The sequence below is a fragment of the Euprymna scolopes genome, chromosome 35 (genome assembly GCF_053919585.1).
Source record: "Euprymna scolopes isolate OS-2025 chromosome 35, ASM5391958v1, whole genome shotgun sequence".
Classification (NCBI taxonomy): domain Eukaryota; kingdom Metazoa; phylum Mollusca; class Cephalopoda; order Sepiida; family Sepiolidae; genus Euprymna; species Euprymna scolopes.
In genome coordinates this window covers 28249348-28275956 of record NC_136516.1, presented here as the reverse complement: position 1 = coordinate 28275956, position 26609 = coordinate 28249348, and the positions used below count along the sequence as shown (strand labels likewise).

At 35.8% G+C, this 26609-nt stretch overlaps 1 protein-coding gene across 2 annotated transcripts in view; it reads left to right on the top strand.

The window, feature by feature from the left end:
- Positions 1–26609, top strand: part of LOC145259767 (uncharacterized) — a 189898-nt gene that overhangs the window by 26067 nt on the left and 137222 nt on the right. For both annotated transcript variants that reach the window (XM_080117508.1, XM_080117507.1), the window contains exons 2-3: positions 16497–16567; positions 26037–26152. The gene's annotated coding sequence lies outside the window, so the exon portion shown is untranslated. The remainder of the gene's footprint in view (positions 1–16496; positions 16568–26036; positions 26153–26609) is intronic.

Sequence of the window (26609 nt, the reverse complement as noted above, 5' to 3'; positions counted from 1 at the left end):
CGAACAAAACTCTTTATTTACTTCACAGGGGTAGCATGCTCTTGTTCCATCAGCCATGATTTGATAGAGGTCCTAAGTAACTCACTTTTGTATTTTTCGGTCACCCACACTGAGAATTGAACTTTCCACCTTCAGGAAATCAATTGTAAAAGTGACCTTCTCTTGAAGGTTCAATTCTCAGTGTGGGTGACCAAAAAATACAATTGCAATTTAATTAGAATCTCTATCCAATCATCCTACTCCCGTGAAGTAAATCAAGGGTTTTGCTCAAAATTTTGTCCAAATTCCCGAGTTCAACAAGATACACTTGAAGAAAGCCAGAGGTTACATCAACCAAAACGTTGTGAAAATCACACTCCGAATGAAAACAGTAGTTTGATGAATCCAAATATGAATTTTCTTTTGGTTTTCAATGATGAAAAATATATAAACAAGATATTAAAAATCCTGATGCGTTTGCAAAGAGATAAATGCATTCTGAATTTTTAAAAATAGAATTGTTTAAAATTTGTCTTCTTTTACACTATTGCAGGGGTCTCCAAACAACAGCCCGCATGCCAAATCTGGCCCGTCAAAGTCTTTAATCTGGCCTGCGGAGCTCTTATTGAAAACGTAAAAATAATCAAAAAATAGTCTTTGAAATAGAAATGCTTGAAAAGAGTGTGATGGTTTTTCTTTTTGATCAGAAAATGATTAAAAGAAACAGTTTTTGGAGAACCAGTTTTGCTAAAAAGCAAAGCTAATGAGCAAAACGGTATAAAATACGCCCAGGTCCCCTCCACCCCCACCTCCACCTTTTTTTTTTTTTTTTTTTTTTTTTGTAATATTTTGGCCCACATAACTCTAAAAAGACAGCAATATGTCCCTTCCTCTTCATTCAAAAACTCTAGAGACTCCTGTACTATTGTATTGTTAATTTCAATTAATGGTATTAAAAAAAAAAAATGCGTAATTATCTAAATGATGCTGACACACAAAAAGTTTCTGCATGTTTTGGTAATATTATCTTAGTTGTACACAGAAGTTAAAAAGTAGTTTTGCTTTGCGTTATGTAAGTTCACTTCTTAACATTATATGATGTGTTAAAGTGATTATCTCTCATTCTTCGCATTAGATAACAATTTGATGTTCCTGGGTTTTTTTTTTATTCTCTTTACTTTCTCTTGTAAACAACTCAATATGTTATGTAAACAAATGGAGCTCTCAGGCAATTGACAATGTTTATATTGAGATTTCACTTGCTTTCAATAGGTATGATAGCCAAGAGGTTATGAGCGCCAATTATCATCTAGTTGGTAGTTTGAATGCTTGAATCATTTGCTTGTTTAGATACACTAAACAGCTGTGATACAGCTAAACATCTATGGATCACACACGTGTGTGTATGTGTATATATATATATATATATATAGTAAGTTATAAAATGTATATGGCGATTAAGCTACACTGAATATTCCGCGTGTCATCCACTCTAGGATTCTTCAGGCTTATGCGCATAAGCCTGAAGAATCCTAGAGTGGATGAAATGCGGAATATTCAGTGTAGCTTAATCGCCATATACATTTTATAACTTACTAACTAGCTCTACCTACGTATTGAGCACTTTTGAAGTAAATACTTAAAGTTTACGCATAAATCTATACTTTCGTATATTAATTTTATGTGAGTAAATTAAGTAGTTATATATATAAAGAACAAATAATTAATAGAACATGTTAAAAACACTTTGAGAGTTAAAAACATTTAATTTTCAAAAAGGAAACACAAATTAAGTGGATTGTCCTTATATGTATATATATATATATATATATATATATATATAAGGACAATCCACTTAATTTACATATTACATAACGCAAATTCATTTTTTACCCCATTCCACTACATATTTCTCCCTATTTCTGTACCTCCCCACATTGGCAAATTTAACATTGTTGTTAAATACAGAGGAAGGTTCAGCTTATCCCGTCCTCAAAAAAAAAAACGTTGCTCTGTATGTGGAACTAAAAATGCCTCTAAAGGTCCATTGGCATTTCCTAACGATGAGGGCTATTGAGATGACAGACAATATAAAACCCACCCACCTCATCGAATCGAGAGAGATGCATTAAAACCAGTGTTTTGAGTAGATGAGACTTATAAATTTTAGAAGACAACTCATCTAAGAGAAGGAAAACTCTGATCTCAAAAGTCTGCTGTCTTGCAACTTTACCTACTTCAAGAGTCTACCCTGAGGAAAAATCTTATGCAGGAATCCTCAGGCCTGGAAATGGCAATGTTCTGGCAATTTCTGTGATGGCATTAGAACCACTTTTATTAACAAAATGTTTTAATATTGAGGAAATGAATTGCGATTTCTATTAGAATAGTCGGTAGGTATTTCTAGAGGAAAAATTGGCCTGGAATTTGATATCTGTAAAAATGGGTCACTAAGTAACTAAAAAATGGTTAAGTTTGAACATTCACAAAAAATTTCTGTAAACTTTGTCTCATTGATTTCATCTTTGAAGTATATGTAGTTAATTGGTTTGAAATCAAAAGGTATAAAAAAGCTTTCATAACAGGCAGTTTTCAATATGATCAAAAGGATCATAAAACAACCACCTGAAATCCAGCGCATGACATCAAAAAATCTACAGCAGGGGTTCTCATGCACCCATTACATCATTAGTAAGGATATCCCCCCCTCTCTGTCCCATTTCCCCCATTTCCCATCCTTTCCAAGATTTTCTGTCTCATAAAGTGCACTGCTTTGCTATTTCAAGTGCTACGACATACATACTTTCAATAACTTTTTGGTTTTCTTTAAAAGTTTAATCTTTTTGAGAACATTCCCATGGTGTTCAAAAAAAATTTTTGTTCTTGTTTTTGTGATGAGGATGAACATTTTGCAAATGTTGCTTCATCTTTGCTGGTTTCAAAGTATCATTTGTCAAAACTTTACTGCAAATAACACACTGGGGCATTTCTTCTCCATTTATGATGACGGATGTGAATCCATGTTCAATATATGAATGATTGTATTTTCTTTCTTTTTTTTTTATACCCATGATGGGCTCGGAATTCTGTAAATAAAAACGATTAAAACTATAAATTGGTTGAAAATTCACTCTTTGGGAACCCAAAGTTCACCTGTGTATTTCACCCCCCCCCCCCCATTGAGAACCTATGATCTACAGCATATAATCGTTTTGCTTTACTGTCTAAAAATGTGTTGTACTCGATGGTAAAATCAGAGGAAGCAAGGCAGGAAGCAATGAAAAAAATGTTGCCATTAAATAAGTAATCACTTATTTATTTAGTTTACTTTTTTCACTCTCAAACAAGACATATTGCCACTTGCAATGTACTATTTGGCATTGTGTCTAACAGAGGATTATAGGAAGCTGAGCAAGCTGAGCAGCAACATGTCTGTTGACATTAAAACTTCTGCAGGTTAGTACAGTCAGGGAAGCAGGAAACAGGAAGGGAATTCGAAAGTCTAGCAGTTCAAGGGAACAAACTATTAGAGTAGATTTTCCAGCATACAGTGACCCCTACAGTGAAGAGGTGGGGTTTTGCTGGTTGTTGGGTTAGTCGGGAGTATTTACATCAAGAGGGCACAAGTGCTACGGATTCGTTGGAGCACATTCTATTAACCCTTTACTGCCAGAATTATTTTTTTATGCAATAAATAAATTTTTTAAATCCTGAAACCCACACGTAATGGAAGTTAGCATGCAAATGACGCACAAACATCAACAAGTGGATAGGTCCTGGATATGACCTTAAACTATATCCGGTGGTGAGGCCCCAGCTTGCGGGCTTTGGGGGTTGTGGAGCCACCCTTTAATTACCATTGCTCCCAGGTCCACTCTGACCCGGAGTGGTAGTACCTGTTAGGGTCCCAACTATGGGTTAAATAGAAACCGACTTGAAAACAACAAATATATTCTATTTAAAAAAAATTTTCTTCAGAATCTTTGGATTTGGCATTAAATAACCTGAAAAAGGTTGATATGCCGTAAAACAACCAACCAACCAACCAATCAACAAGTGAATGAGGGGTTTGTTTAACCATGCATAGACCTGTACTTTGAAGACCAGTTGGGCTGACAAGCCATAAGAGTGAGGAATATTTCCTATATAGGCGTTTTTTTTGTTTTGTTTTGAAAGGGGACCTGGAAGTACAATTCGGTGGTAAAAGGTAAAATAAGCACAAGGACGCAACACTGTGGTGATGAGACAGAAGTGTGGAATCTATTAGATTTGAGACACTTTTTTTTTTTTTCTTTTTTTTTTTCTTTTTTTTACTTTGTCTAAGAGTAAGAGACCAGTAGTAGATTCATCAGTTCAAATGTGGCAACAATGTGAAACTTAATATTCGGAGTCTGTGCTTATGGAAGTATTTTTCTGAAAATTAAATTTTAGAATTGGAATCTCATTACAAAATTTGCATACACAATCTCAGTGTTGAAAATGATAGTCAAATTAGCAACAGAAGTTTCCCTGATTGGTTTAAAACACAAACAGATGATTATGAAAATGTGTAATAAAATTATGCCTTTGATTCTAAGGGATCTCACATCAAGTAATTGAACACGTATATGTTCATTGCTAACTCAATTATGTCTTAAAGTTTATTATTGTATGCTGGGATATTGGATCACATCTGATGGAAGGTGCACTACTGAAATACAAATTCGCATAGCTGCAACCAAAGTTACCTTCAAGTGATTGTCATCAATCATGACCAACAGAAACATTAAAATAGACACCAAATTCAGAATACTCCGAACATATGTATGGTCTGTTCTATTATACAGTTGTGAGTGCTGGACAATCACCAATATCATGAGGAAGAGACTAGAGGCAACTGGAACTTGGTTCCTGAGGAAAATTTTGAAGATATCCTGAACAGAAAAGACAAACCAGGAGGTACTAGAAATAGCAAACACAGAAAGTATGAAAACAAATGATATTCATGGGCCATGTCTACAGAAAAAGTGGAATAGAATAGATTAGCTTGACAGGAAAGATCGTGGGTAGAAGCAGAGGATGATACCTGGGCAACATAAAAAATGAGCAACAATGAATTCATGAATGTCTCGAGAGATATAGATGGCGAGCCATAGCCATCAATGCCTATACCAGGCAGGACACCACTTGCTGATAATGATGATGATTGTAAAAAATGTAAGTTTACGAGATTGACGATTCATGTGGAATGTCTTTTTATTTTATTTTATTTTTTTTTTTTTTTTCAATTTTCCCCAATAAAGTTTTCAAGAGATGTTCAAATTAAAATTGTGATTTATAAATCAAATGTTCCCCTACATACCTGCAGCAATATATTCGTTAGTTTTTCTGGTAAATTTTTACTTTCTTTCCACCGTAACACTTAAAACTCGCATTTAAAATGATGACTTTTATAGGTTTTCGGATATACTGATAACAAATATCACATTTAAATTTTGTGGAGACAAGTGGTTTTCTGGATATTAAGACATTTTTTCCAATGTACTATTAAATGTTAGTGGCATTCACCATTTTTAACATGGAGAGGAGGGGTGTTTTGTGATATGCATCCTCATTAATACTTGTTCAGTTGGGAAAAACATGGCCACCAATAAAAACCTAATGGATTGCATTGAATAATAATGGTCTTAATATCCAGAAAACTACTACTCTGCACCAAATTTAAATGTGATATTGGTTTTCAGCATACCTACAAAAGTTGTCATTTTAAAGGTGAGTGTTGAGGTGGAAAAAACGTTGAAATAAAAAAAATTTGTTTTTGAATCATCAGCAGCTGTGGCATTTACTAACAATAGTAGTAGTTTAATTTCCATAGATGGCTTTAAGGAATTGACTTCCAAACTACCCTATCTCTGATCTACTGCGGGCCCGACGCCTTCGATGGTTCGGCCATGCCTCTCGCTCTGATGCAGGGGTCTTTATCCACGAGGCTATCTCCCCACGTCCTCTACCCGGCTGGAAAAAACGTGTCGGTGGCCAGCTAAGAACATGGCTCGGGACTATCAAAGCCGACGCTGAGCTTATTTCGGGCCCGCTCATCTATGGCCTGTCTCGTTGGAGACGTGACTGGCTATTGCTCACTCGGGATCTTGCCTCCGATCGCCGGGCTTGGGCCGCAGCGGTACGAGATGTGCATCTTCATGAAGCCGACTCAACTCCTCCAGGGTGAATGTCGTTTCAAGTACAAGTATCTCTGATCAGGTCTTTAACTATCCCTTTTCCTCTTAAGTCCTAATCAAAGCTTGCGAGTAACTCTGGATGGTGCCTCTTCATTTTCTTATCGCAGACTATTTCTTCTCTATATCAATGATCGGCCTGATCGCTGAGTATTCACCGAGCCCCCGCCAGTACTTGTAGAAAAAGCATACTCCCAGTTCCAGACCCATATTGAGGCGGTGATTGAGGTTAAAGGCGGCTACATTGAATAGATGTTAGCTCTACTACATAATCAAGTTATCTAAATTGATTTTTTTTTTTTTTCAATAAAAGTTTTAAAATAAAGCTGTAGTGTTGTTTTCTTTAGGGCGACAGGTTTATCGTTCCAACATAAGCCGCCAATTTTGGGGGTCTTGGTTGCAAATTTCAGGCATTTCTTCAGTAAACTGCACAATCATAAATGGCATAATCGTGTTGACAAACCAGTTCCCATCAGATCACCAAAGTTAAGCAAAATTGACCCTGGTCAGTACTAAAATGGGTGACCATTTGGGAATTGTATGTGCTCTCTGCTTATCTCGGCATTATTTCCAGTCAGTCTTGGGCCTCTCCTTGCCACTGGACCCAAGCAGTGCCAATTCAGAAGTGTGGTTGGGGATTGCACAACCTTTACCTCACAATTACACATGCAGCTACCCTTGCAGGTGTATTCATTCTCTCTTGAGACTGAACGGAGGCATCGCATACTGCACAATCACCAGATTTTCATTACAAGTTTAATATCCAATTCTACATGCAGCCAGAAAAACCATCTGTCCTCATTAGTCACACGTGTTCTTGTGAAATCTCTCTTGACCCATTACAATGTAACACCTGGAAGGTTTGTTGTGATAATCTTAAAAAAAAAAAAAAAAAAAAAGAAAGCCAATAGCATATTTGGTACCGATACAAAACCTTACCCATGGTTGTGCCAGCATCTTCCGGCAGTTTAAAGTAAGCTGCCAGAAAAGCAGCTTGAAAAAACGTGATTAGTCAATCAGCTGTCAGCAGATGACAAATTGTTTTTGTTAATAGGAAAAATAAAATCTTTTTCTGATAATTTTCGTGAAAAAAAATTTTTTGTTTTCCATTATGGTTGTTTCCATGATGAAAAAAAAAATTGTTTTTATGCTTTTCCTGAAAAAAATTTCTTTCATATAATTAAACTTACGATAAGTCTTATCTTCCTGTGCTCATGATCGTGATGTCTTCGTTTAGTTTCAAGAGAGAATGGCTACCCCTTGTTCGAGTAACTGCGTGAGTAATTGTGAGGCAAGGGTTGCGCAATCTCCAACCACACCTCTTGAATTGGCACTGCTTGCGTCCAGTAGCAAGGAGAAGAGCTAGGCGACTGGAAACCATGCCAAGATAAGCAGAGAGCACAAACAGCACCTGGAATTCCCAAATAGCCACCTCATTTAGTACTAACCAGGCTCAGCATTGCTTAACTTTGGTAATCTAATGGAAAACTGTGTCAATGTGATTATGCTTCCTGTGCTAAAGTTTTATTTTCAACATATCGTCTGGTAGTTTCGCGTCCACTTTTCCCGGTAACTTTTCCAGCCTCTTACCATAAACTGCCAAAAGATGCCGAGGTGATCTTGGGTCAGGTTCTGGATCTGTACAGCATGTTCTTCATAAAACTTCAGCATCTTCTATATTAATAAAATCTATATTAATAAAACGGAGACAATTTACGCATCCTTCATGCGTTAACAGAACTCGATTGATAATTGTAGATTTTGAATTTATTTTTAACTATTTTTTAATAGATGCTTTTACTCTTCATCTCTTTGTTCCAGCTTGTCCGACTCACTGGTCTCGTGGTTTTCATTAATTTGTTATTTTGATACATCATGAAGCATAAGTTGTCAGACGAGGGGGGAGATATGATCTGATCTGAACTTAAAATTGAGTCTATCGTCTTTTCATTGCTAAAATCCAGAAAGTTCCTTTTTAGCAAAATTCCACAATTTTTTTTTTTTTATTCAAAATTTTTTTTCTAAGCCAAAAGAAGCAGATTTTTGCTTAAATCACTTGAGTCTCATATGCGAATTCTCGGCTATTTTATCGATTTTTCAAATTTTTATTTTTTAGGAAAAAAAAAGCTTATTTTCCTTATGATACTTCTCTCTAATTACTGAAAATGTTAATTAAACGTTAATATTTCAAACCATTCATGAAGGAGAGTTAGATGATTTGTTTCATCACAAATAACATTCATTCAAGACGAGTTAATCAGCTTTCTCCAGGGGAGTCCCCAGTCTCTCATGTATATTGTGGGTAGAGGAGACGACCTTAGGTTTTTGCAGTTTGTTTTTTTTTTTTTTTTTTTTTTTTTTTACAGTGATCACAACTTACCAAGGCCCGGAAGCCACTCAGGGATAAGGGTTATTGCAAGTACATTACGTTAGTGTGGAGATTTGCTGAAGTGTTTACTTAAGGGGGCGGTTCATTAGGAATTTGTTAACATTGGACTTGAAGACATCCAAGTTGTAGTCCAGAGGGAAGCAGGCAGACGGAACAGAGTTCCACAGGCGTGCAGTTCTAAGAAAGAAGCTTTGTTCATGGAATCCGCGTTTTGATTTAGGCACAGATATAGTGTGGGGGAAATTTTTCACAGTGGATTCAGCTAGACGGGTGTTTTTCGTGAAAGATTGGCGTGGGGGGACCAGAGATTGGAGTTCAGACGAGCATCTGCCATGGAAATAACAATAAAACAAGGACAGGCTCGCAACGTCTCTTCTGTGGGAGAGAGGTTGCAGGGTAGAGAAAAGGGCATCCCCCACTAAACCACGAAGTCTATTTTGTACTCTGTCAAGGCAGGATAGGCTGTTTTTAGCAGCTCATGCCCAGATATGGCAACAGTATTCCATCCATGGACGTACTTGGCTTTTATATAGATAGAGAATTGCATCAGTAGTGAGATATCTTCTGGAGCGATAGAAGGATCCCACCATCTTTCCAGCGACCTTGGCAACAGACTTAATGTACGTGTTCCATTTCAGATCAGGAGTAAAGGTCAAACCCAGAAGCTTGTCAAAACACTGAGCCTCACCCAGACGAGAGCCATCCATCAGAATTGATGCCAGCTGGGGATCAGAGCATTGATGATGCAAGGATAGGAGTTTGGTTTTGGATGCATTAAAGGAAACCAGCCAAATCTTCCCCCACTGAACCACGCGCTCGAGATCAGAGTAGAGAGAATCAGAGAGAACTTTGTCATTTACAGCCTTTGATGTGTTGCCGTAGATGGTCGTGTCATCAGCATAGATGTCAACGAATGATTTAAGTATGTGTTTAGGGAGGTCATTGATGTAGATCAGGAAGAGAGTTGGGCCCAGGATTGACCCCTAAGGGACTCCAGCATTTATATTGCAGGCCTCCGATTTTTGTCCATCTACCACTACTCTTATGAGCCTATCGGAGAAAAATGATTTAATGATTGAGAAAACATTTCCAGTTATACCGTAGCTGGAAATCTTGTGAAGTAGACCCTTATGCCATACCTTGTCGAAGGCCTTTGATATGTCAAGAGCAATTGCCCTAGAAAGGAAGCCTTTGTCAAGCGATTCACTAATCCTGTGGGATATAACCGTCAGCACATCTGCGGTAGATCTTGCAGAGCGGAAACCATATTGTGTGTCACTAAGAAGGTTATTCCTGCTGAGGTGGTTGACTATTTCTCAATTTAATATGGATTCCAGCAACTTACTCATAACACACAGGAGACTTATTGGTCTGTACTGAGAGGGAGATGACTTATCACCTGAATTTTTAAATACAGGGCAAACTGATGAGGTCTTCCAGGGAGTCGGAAAGCACTTCTCCTTAAGGCAGTGCTTAAATAGTTTCGTAAGTATGGGAGCAAGTTCTGGTTGAAGCTTTTTTAACACTATAATTGGGATGCCATCAGCGCCAGTTGCTTTACTGGAATCTAGGTTCTTTATTAGCTTGGCGACCTCATGCACAGATATTTGTATGTTACCTAGCGTGTTCTGTGTTATAGGAGGAAATATGGGGAGTTGATGGCCTTCGTCGCATAGGGTAGAATTAGCTGCAAAGTTCTTTGCAAATAGTTTGGCCTTGTCTGACGCTGACGAGATGACCTCTGGTCCATTGATAATGGTTGGAATAGAACGCACACTTCTGTTCTTACAGGGAGATATCAATGTCCTCCTACATATGTCTGGTATTTCCAATATGGTACTGACTAGGTTCAACTTCATTGCTTAACTTTGATGAAATAACAAGAACAGGTGTCAATGTGATTATGCCGTGTGTATATATATATATATATATATATATATGTCAATGTGATTATGCCGTGTATATATATATATATATATATATATGTCAATGTGATTATGTACGGCATAATCACATTGACACACTGGTTCTCGTCAGATCACCAAAGTTAAGCAATGTTGAGCCTGACTAGTAACAGATGGGTGACTATTTGGGAATTTTAGGCACTGTATGTGCTTTCCGCTTATCTCGGCATTTGTTTCCAGTTGTCCTGAACTTCCACTTGCCTCTGGTATTCAACAATGTCGACTCAGGAGAGGTGTGGTTGGAGATTGCACAACTCTTGCCACAAAAATTTTACACGCAGACACCCTTACAGTGGGTATCCATAGTCTGTCAAGACTGAAGAAAGCCCTTTTTTATGTATGTATGTATGTATCAAAACTGGTTTCTGATTCTAACATCTGCACTAAGTGACCTTTTCTTAGTTTTGCTTTTCTCTTGACTTTCTTAATTAAAATTGAACGGATTCATTTAAAAAAAAAAAAAACGTTTTTGTGCCCATTCTCCCAACACACATATGCAGATACATGGAAGGTGGGATTGGGGGGGGGGGGTTTGCTGTAGCCCCCAGGGAAATTTAATCTCGATTTCAACTTTTGTTTATGCCATCGGCTACAGCATCCTTCAAATCCACATGTAGTATTATTGTTGCCACATCTGCGCTGGTGCATTTACCGCTAATCTCTCACTCTTAAACAAGATCCCCCCCCCCCAAAGTTTCAAATCTTAAAAGTCCTCCACTATCAACAAAACTCCAGCCACTGTCTCCTCACCAAAATGTTGCATCCCTGTGCATGTTTTGCAATTATTTTAATGGAATGAGTTCTGATATGCCCCCCTCAATGTAAATATCCTGACTAACCCAACAAGCAGCAAAATCCCACCCCCTTACTGTTGAGGTCCCTAGATGGCAGAAAGCCTTCTACTCTAATAGTTTCTTCCTTCAGTAGACTCTGGAATTCCCTTCCTGTTTCCTGCTTTCCAGACTGTACTAACCTGGAGATGTTTAAATGTAATGTGAACAAAAATCTCACTGCTCAACTCCTCACAGTCCCCCCTGTTAGACACAATCCTAAATAGGAACCCCTTATAATCCAAGTGGAAATACGCCTTGTCTGGGATTAAAACAAAAAGTGCAGATTTAATGGACGCATTTTTTTTTCTGTACTGACTTACGTATTTTTCACTCTTCTTGTTTTTCTGTGTGCGTGTGTGCACATGTATGTTGGGCGGGTCTTATATTTGTATACTTCTCAAACATATCAGATTCCTGCTGTCAAATGCGTCTCTTTTTTTTTTTTAATTCTCGGTACATGTACTAAGTAGATATATATATATATATATATATATATGCCATTCTTGGTACATTCCCAAAACATTAGATTTTTTTGTACTTTGTCGGTTGATGAACATGCTTTCCTGCACTTAACTGTTCATATTTATGATCGTTCAGAAACCACTTTTTTTAATTTCACAATTTTTTTTAGCTAAGGATTTGTAATTTGATTATTCCAACTATTATTCTCATCTTGATTGTCATTTTTACATTTCATCCAATGTAACCAACGACCTTCTTCAGGTGTATCTTTCGAGCTTGTGAATTTTTATGTCAAACTCTGAAACCTATGTGTAATTTCGAACTGGACTCTTTATTTGATCCATAGGGGTAAATGGTTTTCTTTCTGTCAACCCTAGTCAACTAAAAGTTTTAAATTATTCTTAACTATCTATTGTTTTGTTTTTTTTTTTTTCAAAATGGCGAACAAGACGGTCACTTCTCTGCAAATCATAAAATTTGATTTTCTTATTTCAAGATAGAACTACTTGATCAATTTACATGGAATTTCTAGAATATATTTTCATTTTATCACATGTACATACATCATACATATTTTTATTTTCTGTTTTTTAATATAGGGTGTATTCTAAACAAGAACTAATTTTTTTTTTTATAGTAAAATGTTTGGATGATTTTTTTCAAGTTCATATTCCTTTTGATGTGCTTATGAGTCCAAAAGAAATTGATTGACAAACAAACTGCTCTTATTAAACTGAACCCTTTATTTAATCCATAAGGGTAGATTGTTTTTGTTTCTGTCAGCCTTGATCAAATAAAAGTTTTAAGTTGTTCTTAATCATCTATTGTAAGGATGGATACGCATGACACAACAAGCATTGCTTAATGATCAATTCTAAGTGACAGTTTTTTTGTGTCGGTTGAAAGTTCAAATCTTAACATAAAATTTTTAAGTTGTCTTTTATAAAAAAACTAGCAGGGCTACCCGGCGTTGCTCGGGACCGTATAAACAATGAAAAAACAAAAGCAGATATTGAACATATGTTTTATTCTTAGGGGAGAGGAATCTTTCATCTCAAGTTTTAGCGTTACAAACAAACATTTGTCTTTTATATATATAATAAAGATAATGACAGGTTTTTTGGGGGGCCCCCCTCGAAGATAACTGATCAGTTGACCAACTTCTAGTGGTCCGTTTGACGTGAAATTTCGATATTTGTCATCCGGGTGATGGGGCTTCGATATGATACTAAATTTGTCAAGTTTGGTTCCGTCTTTCAAAAGTTTTAGCGTTACAAACAAACATACATACATACACACAGACGTTTGGCTTTTATATATATAGAGAAGAGATATCCACTTTAGAAAGCATTTTTTTTTTTTTTTTTTTTTTTTTTTTTGTTATTTGGATTCTTTAGACTACTGTTCTCACTTTGAATGTTATTTTCACAATGTTTCCGTCAATGTAGCCTCCCGACTTTTTTCAGGTGTATCTTGTTGAACTCTGGAATCTTTCTGTCAAACCAGGGAGTCTTTCTGTCGAATTCGGAGAATCTGCACAAAATTTTTCACAGAACCTTTTACTTCATCCACAGGTGTCGCATACGCTCATTCCATCAGCGATGACTTAATAGAAGTCCTTGCAATTGTATTTTGAGTGTCCCTTGCGCTGATGATTGAATCTTCAGAACAGTGTAATTTACAACTGAATTTTAAATAAATATATGATATTTGGCACTACTACAGAATTGGGATGAGATTTTCAGAAATCATAAAACTGAATTTTACATGAAAACAATGGTATCTACGTATTCCTCGTATTTTTAAGATGATTATATCCAAAAATTACGAAAATTGATAAGGTAGGAACTTTTTATTAAATAAAATGAAAAATACAATTTGATGAAAACAATTGTAAAACACAAAAGTTCAACAGGGAGGTAATTTTCTGTTCAAATTAAATAAAGATGGCGTCAAGTTTTCACCTTCTAACACGATTAAAGTTGTTTTTTAAATTTCGTAATATTCAGGTAATTTCGCCTGCATAATTTGGAAGCTACCATTGTAACTTATTAGAATTGACAAAAAAAATCAGTTGAAACTATTGTTCATCTGAAAACTCCATTTTATCGACTACAAAATCTCGTCCCAATGATGTAGAAGTGCCTAATATTTTTATAAAGAAAATAATTTTTAAGTGAATAATGGGAATTCATAGGCATTACAACAAATCTTGCAAGTTTTAAATTATTTTTGATTCTTGGTTTTTGAGATTTTTCTTTTTTCAAAATAGCGAGCAAGACGGCCACTCCTTTGCAAATCATAAAATTTGATTTTATTATTTGAAGATTAGAACTACTTGATCAATTTACATGGAATTTCTAGAATATATTTTCATTTTATCACGTATATTAGTCCTCACGCGAAAGCGCAGGACACAAAATGTTTTAAATAATAATAATAATAATAATAGAATAACAATAACAAAGTCTTTTGCTAGCGAGGACTACTATTGAGCGTAACCAGTTATACACTCCTTTTGAAATTTTCATCTCTATTTTTTTCGTTATCTACTGAATATTTTTTATGAATATCTACTGAATATTTTTGATGAAACCTATATGAAATATGTTCCTTATTAAATTGTAAAGATTTTCTATTCTGAAAGAAGTTTTTAAAAAATTAATCTAAAAAAGTTATTTTAAAGTTTTTGTTAAAAAAAAATTCAGATTTTCTTATTATTCAGACATGTATGACAAAGAGAGAGTTGCAAAAAAGAGTTGTGGAGTGAGGAGAATTACAAACTGAAACAGAGAATATTCAGACCTGTAATAATACAAAGAGGGGGTTGCACAAATGAGTTGTGGTGTGAGGAGAAATACAATCTGAAATAGAGTAGGAGAGTTTTTATAAATACATACAAAATCACATTCATCTTTTTTTTAAATCCAAATTAATAAATTAAATAAGATATAATCTTAAAAAGATAGGATACAAGTTAGAAAAGCATTTCATCCAAGACATGAAAATTGTTAAACAAAATTTTTTACTATAGGCTTTAAAAATAAAGGTACAAGATTCAATTTGAAATTTATTTATCTTCAAAGTGCACTTTTATACATTTTACAAAGTAAGGTATTACATTTGCATACCTTACTTTGTAAAATTAATAAAAGTACACTTTGAAGATAAATAAATTTCAAATTGAATCTTGTACCTTTATTTTTAAAGCCTATAGTAAAAACATTTTGTTAAACAATTTTCATGCCTTGGATGAAATGCTTTTCTAACTTGTATATATATACATCATGCATATTGTTATTTTCTGTTTTTTAATATAGGGTGTATTCTGGACAAGAACTAATTTTTTTATAGTAAAACGTTAGGTATGATTTTTTTTTTTTCATGTAAGTTTATATTCCTTTTAATGTGCTATGAGACCAAAAGAAATTGATTGATAGGCCGAATCCTCTTATATTTTTTTTACTGTTATTGAAGTAAAGTTTTATGATTTGAACTATAACCAGTTTAACAAATGAAGTAATTTTCTTGATTAATCATATCTGTTGATTATTCAATGAAAATGAATAGCGAATCTGAAAGTTTATTGGGTTGATAAAACATGGAATTGATTGAAATTTTTTTTCTTTTTTTTTTTTTAAATCTTAATAACACAGGCTGCATATTTGCACATTTCACTGGCTATGAATTTGTCATGTGTATTGCTATTCAGGTTTAACTTGGAGAATCCAACTGGTTTTTCTTTATGAATTAGAGAATACCAAAGTATTTAAATTGTATTCAAATTTTGGTACTTAGAATCTAAGTTAGATGGAATATGGACCATACTTTTGTTGGAATTTTCTGGATGGTTTATGTAAAATGCCAGAAGGTGCCAAACAAAAATTATTTTTTATTTTTTTTTTTTTCATGCAAATGTTGCCCTTTTTTTTTTTCTTTTTTTTTTTTAATGAAATATATATTCTTTAAGAAAATTTAAATCAAGAAAAAAAAAACGCTCATTGTAAGGTAAGTATCATAAATATTTTATTTTTTGAATAACAAACAATTGATAGCAAATTAAAATATTTTTGATTTTGTTAAAATCAAAAATATTTTTGTTTATGATCACACAATGATAGCAAAAAGATGTTTTCTTAAATGATGTTGGTTGCTGCGACTTTTTAGTATTTTTCTAATCGTTGAATGTTTGAGTTACAGAAAAAAAAAAAAAAAGAATGCTATTCAGATCGGCAATTTCACTGCGTCGACGCACTCTTAACAAAAATTTTTCTGCTCCCTTTTCAATGTTATTGCAAACAGGATTTCTTCAACTGACACCAGATTGCAAAGTACACCATACCGATGTTGAGCCGGCAAAAGAAATCGTTTGCAACTGAAGAAAAAAACCCGACCACGCCTCAATTTGCATAAGGCACATTTTTGTCTCGTGTCGGTCAGGTTTCGAGTTTGTCTTTTTTTTTTTTTTTTTTTTTTTTTTTTTTAAGCGAATGACACCTGCACTAATCATGCACACCATAATTTCCTCTATAATTTTACATATACTGCCCAGAAAATGCTGTTCTTATTCTGCATAAGTACCCAAATTATTATTTGGTATTTCATATTTCAGTATGTTTTTCTAGTAATCACTTTTTTTTTTTATCGTTCACAGATGAATTACTGCTTTCCAACGTTACGGTGATTTCCTTTTTACCCAAAGATTTGAATCGCTTTCATTTTTAAGTAAGTGACCATTGTTTACCTTTTCTGTCTTAGTTTCGAAGTAAATAATTTGGTAACTTTATTTATTTATTTATTTATTTTTTTTTCAGAAATAAACATTGCATTACTCATGGCGTTCCTTTCAGTTAATAATCTTTATATTAATTCAATTATGAGACATCTTCTCGTGTGCTTGTATGTGTGATTTTAATGGAAATCACACCAGACATTGCATCAAGTGATGTAAACAGCTAAAAGGATGAAAGATGATTGCATAGTAATAAAAAGGGAGAGGAAAATAGAATCATTTTGCTTGAAAACAACACCACCATGCGATTCAACCAATACAGTGAGGGCATTGCCAAGGCTGCTGCAAAGAAGATGGGCTCTCTCTACCATGCTAGAGGCTTACTTACGCCTGAAAGTATGTTTACCTCCACATGGCCACCATTCGCCCATTTATGGAGTACTGTTGCTACATTTAGGCTAATGCATCTGCTACTAGTTTCTCCCTCTTAGGCAGCGTTCAAAAAAGACTCGCCAACCTAATAGGTCCCGCACTGTCAGCTAGGTTTCAACCTCTGTCCCATTGACATAATGTTGCATCCCTCTGCCTGTTTTACAGGTAATGATAGGTGCTCTGAACTGTAAGCTCTTGTACCCTTTCTATGTAAATATACTCAACAAACCCGAGAAGCAGCAAAATCCCACCCCTATACAGTAGAAATACCCAGATGCCAGAAAGCCTTCTGCTCTAATAGGTTCTTCTCTAGGACTGCTAGACTTTGGAATTCCCTTCTGGGTTCCTGCTTCCCTAACTGTACCGACATGCAGAAGTTCAAGTGTAATGTAAACAAACATCTTGCTCTCCAACTCCCTACATAGTATCCATGCGAATTATGGCCTAGATAGTACCCCCCCCCCCTACATCAAAGTGGAACTGAGCCTTGTTTGGGGTGAAAATATAATAAAAAAAATTTTTTTTAATCCTCTGGACCCCCGAATGTAACGTAACTGTTATACTTGAACCATATTCATTACGGTTCAAACCTCTCTGACTCCCACGCCATCCAGCACCATCGAAAAGGAACAAACAAAAATAAATAAATCCGTGTCGGCATTTTTTTTTTTTTTTTTTTACAAAAGCATTTATTACTGCTATGCTCTCGTCTCAACACCACACAAGTGTTTCACCTTCATCCATCTCGCCCTGCATACACTTTTCTTCTCCGACCACATGCCGACCGTTGCCAGCCATTTCTCGTCTTTTCTTTACACATTCATCTCCTTCAGTGCCAATTTTGTTTTTCCTGACCACGTGGTGTCCTTTTTTTCCTTTTTTATTTTTACCCCAGCTCGTGCACGCTTCCTAATTTGCATACACGTTCAAATGTTGCTGCTGCTGCTAATACAATCACTTGTCATCCATCCTTCAGCTGCTGCTATTTTCCAACACACTAATATGTTATACAAATAGGCTAGTAAAAAACAAGTCCTTTATGGGTTCAAGAAGGAAAGAAGGAAGGAAGGAATTATACTTTCTTTATTATTCAACAACTCTCACTTTTTTTTTTTTTACATAGGCATCGCCACTTATCAAGATGAGAACAGCAGTTCGATGAATAATAATACATATAACCAATTTTCATCACAAAAATTCAGAAACGTCAGATATTGTTTGGAAGGAACAGCTTATCTTGTATATAATTGTTTATCGACTGTTTCCAGTTGTTGGATATATATATATTTTTTTTTTACATGGAGTTCACCACTTATCAAGGCCCAAGGGCCACTCGGGGATAAGGGTTATTGTGTGTACAGTAATCAATGGATAGTGTAGTAATAGTATTGGAGAATTGATAAGGTGTCATTACTTAAGGGGGTGGTTCATCAGGAATTTGTTTGTGTTGGACTTGAAGACATCCAGGTTGAAATCAGGAGGGAAACAGGCAAGCGGAACAGAGTTCCACAGGCGTGCAGTTCTAAGAAAGAAGCTTTGTTCATGGAATCTACGTTTTGATTTAGGCACAGATAAGGAGTGGGGGAAATTATTGACGGTGGTTTCAGCTCGTCGGGTGTTTTTGAAAAAGATTGGCAAGGGGGGACCAGAGAGTGGAGCTCAGACGAGCACTTGCCATGGAAATAACAATAGAACAAAGATAGGCTCGCTATGTCTCTTCTGTGGGGAAAGAGGTTGCAGGGAAGAGAAAAGGGCATCCCCCACCAAGCCACAAAGTCTATTTTGTACTCTGTCAAGGCAGGATAGGCTGTTTTTAGCAGCTCCTGCCCAGATGTGGCAGCAGTACTCCATCCTTGGATGTACTTGGCTTTTATATAGATAGAGAATTGCATCATTAGTGAGATATCTTCTGGAGTGGTAGAAGGATCCCACCATTTTCCCAGCGACCTTGGTCACAGACTTGATGTATGTGTTCCATTTAAGATCAGGAGTAAAGGTCAAACTCAGAAGCTTATCAGAACATGGAGCCTCCCCTAGACAAGAGCCATCCATTTCAATTGATGCCAGATGGGGATCAGAGCGTTTATGATGTAGAGATAGGAGCTTGGTCTTAGATGCATTAAAGGTAACCAGCCACCTCTTCCCCCACTGTACCATGCGCTCTCAGCCTCAAAGTAATGTTAAGTCATCAGGAGAGAATACATACTGTTTTGAGGCCTTCCTCTCAGCTTTTCCATGTATCAGACCTGGTCAATGATGTGAGGTTTCATTATCTGAATTGCATTGAAATCAAATGAACAGTTCAATATAAGCAAAATTGTGCACTTAATGATTTAGTCTCCCATATTGTTCAGTGGTTTAACATCTTGCATAACATAATGCTTGAGTGTTTCGCATCTTGTTTTGTGAAAACAAAATGTGTATGTATTATAAATAAGAAATCAATGAAAAAATAAAATGCAATAAAAACTATTTTTCTCACACAGGTCTCATATCTTCCTCTTTTTTTTTTTTTTTTTTTTTTTCTGGTGTTTTAATCAATTGCTTTTTCACCATGCAATATAAATCGAGCATATAACATGACCAAATTCTTCCAATCGTTGATCATATTTGCTGATGGAAATTTTATTCTGGGTATTTTTTCTTTCTCTCACTCTCTCAATTGCTTGAATATCCTCGACATCCTGGGAACTATTTACTGTCATTTTTAAGTCCTATCAATTTGCTATTTTTATCCTCTATTAACCACTTCAGTTTTTCTATCGCTGTGACCACATACATACCTCATGGACAAATGTTGCATTTGTGTGCTTGTTTTATGAGTACTTCCACAGTGTGCTCCAATGAACTTACTGCACTTATACGCCCTCAATGTGATCATCCCTGATCAACTCTATAGCAGCACAATTCTACCCCTTCACTTTTTCCTCAGACTACTTGCCTTTAGAATTCTCTCCCTACTTCCCATTATCAACATGCAGAAATATAAATATAATTTAAACAAATAACAGTGCTAAGATCTCCATTTAGGATGCTCGCTATAAATCTAGCCCTTGATCACTGTCACCCCTTATGTCCGAGTGGCAATAAGTTTTTTAGGGGTGCATAAAAATACCATAAAAATTTAAATATTGTTACAACTACATTGTGCATCCCCGCTTGGCAACAATCACTGATCCCAATGCTGTTTCTGCGGAAAATGACTTTCTGAATGCTAAGCTGCATGCCTACATAATCATCTGTCGAGGCTTCTTTGTTTTCAGTAGTTGTCATCTCGTCTCGATCTGCTGTAAGCCATGACCTTCCTTCTAACCCAAATAGTAAACTCAATACTGTCCATAACTGTCGCAAAACTCGCTACCACTTCTAAAACTGTCAGTAAACTACATCTAAGTATATCCACCTTTATTGTCCAATCATTTGTCTCTATTACTGCCACACCTTGATTAACAATACTATTTCAGCTTCCTTTTGTCTTCCTTGGTGAACAATTTCCTCTCCATTGTTTCTCCACCAACTCTATTCCTTCTAACACTTAGTGGGAGAACATCGATACTATCACAATAGTGCATATAGTTGATGGGGATTAATCATCAATATTGTCCGCTTTTTAAAGTTGTGGGTGAAAGTTGTAATTGAATAATCTTGAATATTAGCCGTCACATCATAATAACCATTTAACTATTCGACGCATTCAACAAGTTATACTCGTGTCAGGCGAGAATGTCCCCGATGCGTTCTGATAGTCTTGGCCATTTTTGAGCAGGAAATGATATTGCATCTGTCTGACTGGAGTGTGGTTCTGGATACAACACTACCCCCCCTCATGTGAAACTTTGTTCTGCTGGCCTGTTTCCCAGCTAATTACAACATGGTCATCTTAAAATCCAAAAGAAAAAGTTCTTGCTGAGCAGCCCTTTTAAATAATCAAATTCTACCCAGTTTCCACCACTAACAATAACTAAGCTGTTGTCTTTGTGACCACCTTACACTCATTAACCCTTATCCTCAAGTGGCTTTCAGGTCTTGATAAGTGGTAACTCTCTTGTAAATAAAAAAGATGTAAGTTGAATGAATTTATGTGACTAAAATGGGAATTAATTCCTGGAGAAAAACTATAGACAATTTTACAAGCTATTTCGGCATGAAATATAAAGTTGATACGACCAAGACGTCGCATTGACGGCGTCGAGAAAGGGAAATATCGATATGTGATTAGTCACTTTTTTCTAATCGCTGTCGTATAATGGAGAATTACGATTCAACTGACTTTGTTTGAGAGACTAGTAAAGATTAGCGGTGTTTGAAGCTGATCTGAGCATAGGGTTATGTGAGATAATCTTTAAGGATCGTGGAGAGATATCTGATCCCTATTCAGATACTTCCGGTGCAAACTAACCAGTCAACCCAGTTTAATGCATGTCACAACATGACCCTTTGACCCTTTCTACACCTGCAATGCTCGCTCCACTTTTTGTTTCCCATGATTCAATCTGTTTTTTACTCGATAGATACAGATAATTGCCCGGCTAATACCTAACACACTTTCCTGATGTATTTGTAATGTCATCTTCGATGTGAAGACATATTCTAATACATGAAAATGTATTGAATGAATAAAATAATTTTTTTTTTTTTCACACCCAGATTTTCAAGTGTCTTTTATACAAACCGTTGGATATCCCCCCCCCCCAATACCTTTTTTATTTTAATCTTTTATTCACCCCAAACGTGACTAAGTACTATTCAGATGTAAAGAGCTATTGTGATTAGAGGCTAATTTAAAGAGGATATCCCAAGTGGGGAGTTGGGCACTAAGGTGTTTGTTCATATCATATTTATAATTCTGCGTGTTGGTTGTCGGGGAAAACAGGGAGCAAGAAGGGAATTCTAAAGAAAAGCTGAGGAGAAAATCTTCCGGTGTCATAAGATCTCTGCAGTAAAGGGGTGGGATTTTGCTGCTAGTCAGGTTGATTGAGGATATTTATTTATTTAACTTAGCACAGCACACAGCTTCACCGACTGCAAACCCATGCAGAGAAGTAACCCCCCCACTCGAAAATGGTGCCACTTATAGGCTGTGGGTGGTGACCATGATGTATTAGGATGATGTTGACTAAGCCATTCTATCACTTCAGCATCCCTTACTTTGCTTAAATGAGAGATCGCAGAAGCTTGATCTGATCAATCGGCTGATGATCTAAGTTCCTCCCAATCGTATTATTCTAATTCTTCAAAACTTTATTTCTCCATATTTATTTTCTTTGCGAATTGATAAAAGGAATATTATCAATGCATAGGACTATTAGCTTTTTTAAAATATAATGTAATCACAGAGTATAAGATAATTATAGAACCACTAGACTTATAGACCGGATAAGTGCTTGATGCCAAATTGATGGTTGAATATGGCTTAATTTGTGCTCATTTTTACATTAAATACTAATCCATATTGTCATTAATATCTGTGTGTCGAACGGATACTATAATACCTAGTTTGCTGCATCTTTTCATAACAAAGATCCATACAAAATTTCAGCCAGTTCAGCCCAGTAATTTTCAAGAAAACTTAAAATAGATGTGGTATTGTGTTAATTAATTTCTATCTGTGCATCAAATGGATACCATAATATTTAGTTTGCATCTTTTCATAACAAAGATCCATACAAAATTTTACTTGGATCAGCCAAGTAGTTTCCGAGAAAAAATGGAATGGACAAACTAAGAAATATAATAGATATTTGACAACCTTTATTTGGCAATTCCTTTTTAGCTTTTTGGTTAGGAGCAAAGTGTAGTAGGAGTGGATGTGTCTGCGCTACAGGAGACACACTTTTTTTTTGTCTAGGGACTGTCAGGTGTTGGCTAGAGATTAGGATGTCTCCTAAGCACATGGCAATCTCAGGGGGAAGGGTGTCTCCTTGTCCTACTAACAACTTTTTTCTTTTACCCTCATCAATGAAATCTTTTTCTACTTTTGAATCTGTTTATTTGTAAATAAAAACGATCGATTTTTTTTCTGTTATATAATAATAATAAAAAAATCGATTTAATTTTGGACCAGTAAGTAGGACAGCCCCTGGAGTGATTATTGCGAGTGAGAATTTTAGCTAGGGATACTCCTTAGACAAGTGAAAAGGTACAGTGACATGGGTGCCTACAGACTGCTCTCCCCATTTTTTGAGTTGCCTTGTGTCTAATTATTTATTTTTGTTTAACATTTATAATTTTTACATTTGCAGAAAATAAATGATAAAAACCAAAGTGTAGTATCTGTTCTGAAACTACACTTCACCTTTTTTTTGCCCTCGGTCAGTGGAGGAGAATCCCTTCGTGACTGAGGCAACTTTTTATTTTGTTCCTATCCAGAGTGCCCCTTTTTTTGGGAAGCTGGATTTTTCCCACATTAAAAACCGACCTTGTGTCTAACTCTGCCCTTGTGGAGAGGCAAGTAAATAGGAACGTTTATTTGGCAACAAATAACCATGCATGGTTGATATGCCGTAAAACAAATCCAACCAAACTTACCATAATGCTCAACCCATGTCTTTCTTTTCTTTTTTCTCTATATTATCTTTCCTTATTTATTTGTAATGCCGTTTTCAATGTGAAGACATTTTCTTATACACTAAAACGTATCGAATGAATAAAGATTTTCAAATGTCTTTTATACAAAACTGTTGGATATCTCCCCCCTCCCCCGTCACCTTTTTCATTTTAATCTTTTATTCGCCCCCAAACATGACTTGTTGCTATTCAGATGTAAAGAGCTATTGTGATTAGAAGCTAGATTTGAAAAGGGTATCCCAAGTGTGGAGTTGTTCACCTCCTGTGTATTGGCTGTCGGGGGAAACAGGTAGCAGGAAGGGAATTCTAAAGAAAAGCTGAGGAAGAAAATATTCCGGTATCTTGGGAGCTCTGCGATAAAGGGGTGGGATTTTACTGCTAATCGGGTTGTTAGAGATTAATAATTAGTTTAGGGGATACAAGTGCAGATATTCATTAACGACCTCCCTGATAATATTGTATCTGAGATGGGATATTTGCTGATGATACAATGCTCTATACCATGCATGAAGAAAGAACAGATGTACATAAATCTAAGACAATGGCAGAATTGTTAAAAAATGATCTCCAGACTACAGTGGAATGGGGCCGTAAATGGATGGTAACATCTAATGCTAGTAAGACTAAGCTGCTCTCCTTTAACAATTACAAGAAGCCTCTCCAACCACCGATATATATGACAAATAACTCTCTACCTGAAAATTCTTCCTTCAAACTCCTCAGCTAAACATTCACAGGTAATATGAACTGGAACAAATGCATTGAGGACATTGTAAAGGCTGCTGCAAAAAATGTAAGTTCCTTCTATCGCGCTAGTTGACTACTCACTCCTTCATAATTAGGGTTCAAAAAAGAGTTTTCAATCTAATAGGCCCCACTTTGCCAACTAAGCTCCAACTCCTGTCCCATAACCACGATGTTGCATCTCTGTGCCTGTTTTACAAATATTTTAATGGAATGTGCTCTGATGAACTCATTCCATTTGTGCCCCCTCGACATACATATTCCTGACAGACCCCACTTAGTGACAAAATCACACCCCTTCACTGTTGAGGTCCCTAAATGCCAGAAAGCTTTCTACTCTAATAGCTCCTTCCTTCGAACAGATAGACTTTGAAATTCCCTTCCTCCTACCTGCTTACATTATTGTACTGATATACAGAAGTTTAAATGTAATGTAAAACAACATCTTGTTAATCTTTCCTAGGCAAGATCCCAAATAGTAGCCTCTTGCATCCAAGTATTGATATGCCTTGTTAGTGGTGAATGTGAGCAGAAAATAAAACAAAAAATGTGTAGCTGGTTCATCAGAGCATATTTCATGGAACTGCTTTGGGGCTGGGGTTGGAGCTGGAGCTTGGTAGACAGTGCACAGTCTATTTACATTAAAGACATTCGACACATGATCCCAAGCAACTCCATCAATTCAAACCCAAACACCGCTAACGATCCCAAACAACTCCATCGATTCACACCCAAACACTACCAATGATTCGACATAACACAATCCTGAACAACTCCATCAATTCAATCAGGAACACTTCTGTCGATTCTACACTACATGATCCCGAACAACTCCGTTGATTTGACATTACACGACCTCAAACGAAATGACTCCACGCGACACATTATCAAAGCAACCTCAGCAGTTACTCCTTTAATGACCCTGGTATCGACTTTTTATAGTCCTTGGACGATCTCCTTTCGCCGTAAGACATTGCCATACAATTCTTGAGTGCTTCCACGCATGCTCATCATAATTCGATTTCAAATAAATGCATTTTAGGCAAAAACTTTTCTTAACTCATGTTACAGGTGGCTGCATGTTATAAGAGACATTTAAACCAACCATGACTAACACCTTCACTGACTGCTATCCACAAGGAATTTTATATTCTTACTCTCCTTCTCTCTTTTTCTTTTTTCTACTTTATTTATGTCATTTATTTATTTACATTATCCTTGTTCTTTCCCATTCCCTTTTTCCCACCACTTTTTTTTTTTTTACCTGGGAGTCGCCACTTATCAAGGCTCGAAAGCCACTCGAGAATAAGGGTTAATGAATGTAAGGTGGTAGTGTAGTAATCGTTAATGGTAGAATTTGATTATTTATCGGCACAACCCAACTAGAACTTATTTACATTGGATTTGAAGGCTACCTTGTTGCATTTAACCGGGAAGCAGTTTGCCAGTAAATGCAAGATGTGGTAGAGGCAGTCATTATCAAAGACTACCAACTTCTATGATGGTTACTTCGAACAATGTATCTTTCAACTTCTCCCAACAAAATTCAACATTGAATGTAATAACTAATATGAAAGTAGTAGTTGCAATAATTTAAATAAATTGTTGCTTTTATTTGATATCTCCCTTTTTTTTTTTTTTTTTCTTTTTTTTTTTTTCTTTTTTTTTTTTTTTTTTTTTTTTGAAATTTTTATTTGCTATATTCCTTTTTTATTTCAGTTGATTTTGGATCATATTCTTGAAGGAAAATTGTCACAATGATGAATCTTTTTCTTCCATGGATTTCAATATAATTTTGCACTTCTGTCTTGGAACTCTAGTTTGATTTATTCTAGGTAAGTCCTTTTTCTTTCTTTTATTTATTTTTTTGTTTCTTAGATTCGATTTTTACATTTTTTATTTTTATTTGTTGTATTCAAGATCAAATGATGTGGACTTAGACACCTTATAGGATGGAGGACAAAATACTCCCTGAACAGCTGTTTTATGATTAGATAGAGGTAAAAGACCCCAATATAAACCAAGGAAAAGGTTTAAGGATACTCTGAAAATCAATGTTGCAATATTTTTTATATAAGGAGGGTATGCTCACTGAAAGTTGGAAGGTTCTATTTATGGACATTGGCGATAGGAACTGACAAGTCAACTTTAGCCATGTTCTGTTAGCAATCAATTTTAGCCATGTTCTGTTAGCAATCAATTGGAAACCAGAATTTCTCCATAAAATTATTGAATCTTTTAGCATTCCAGCACATAATTTTTTTGTGTAAATTTAAGATCTTAAGCAAAATT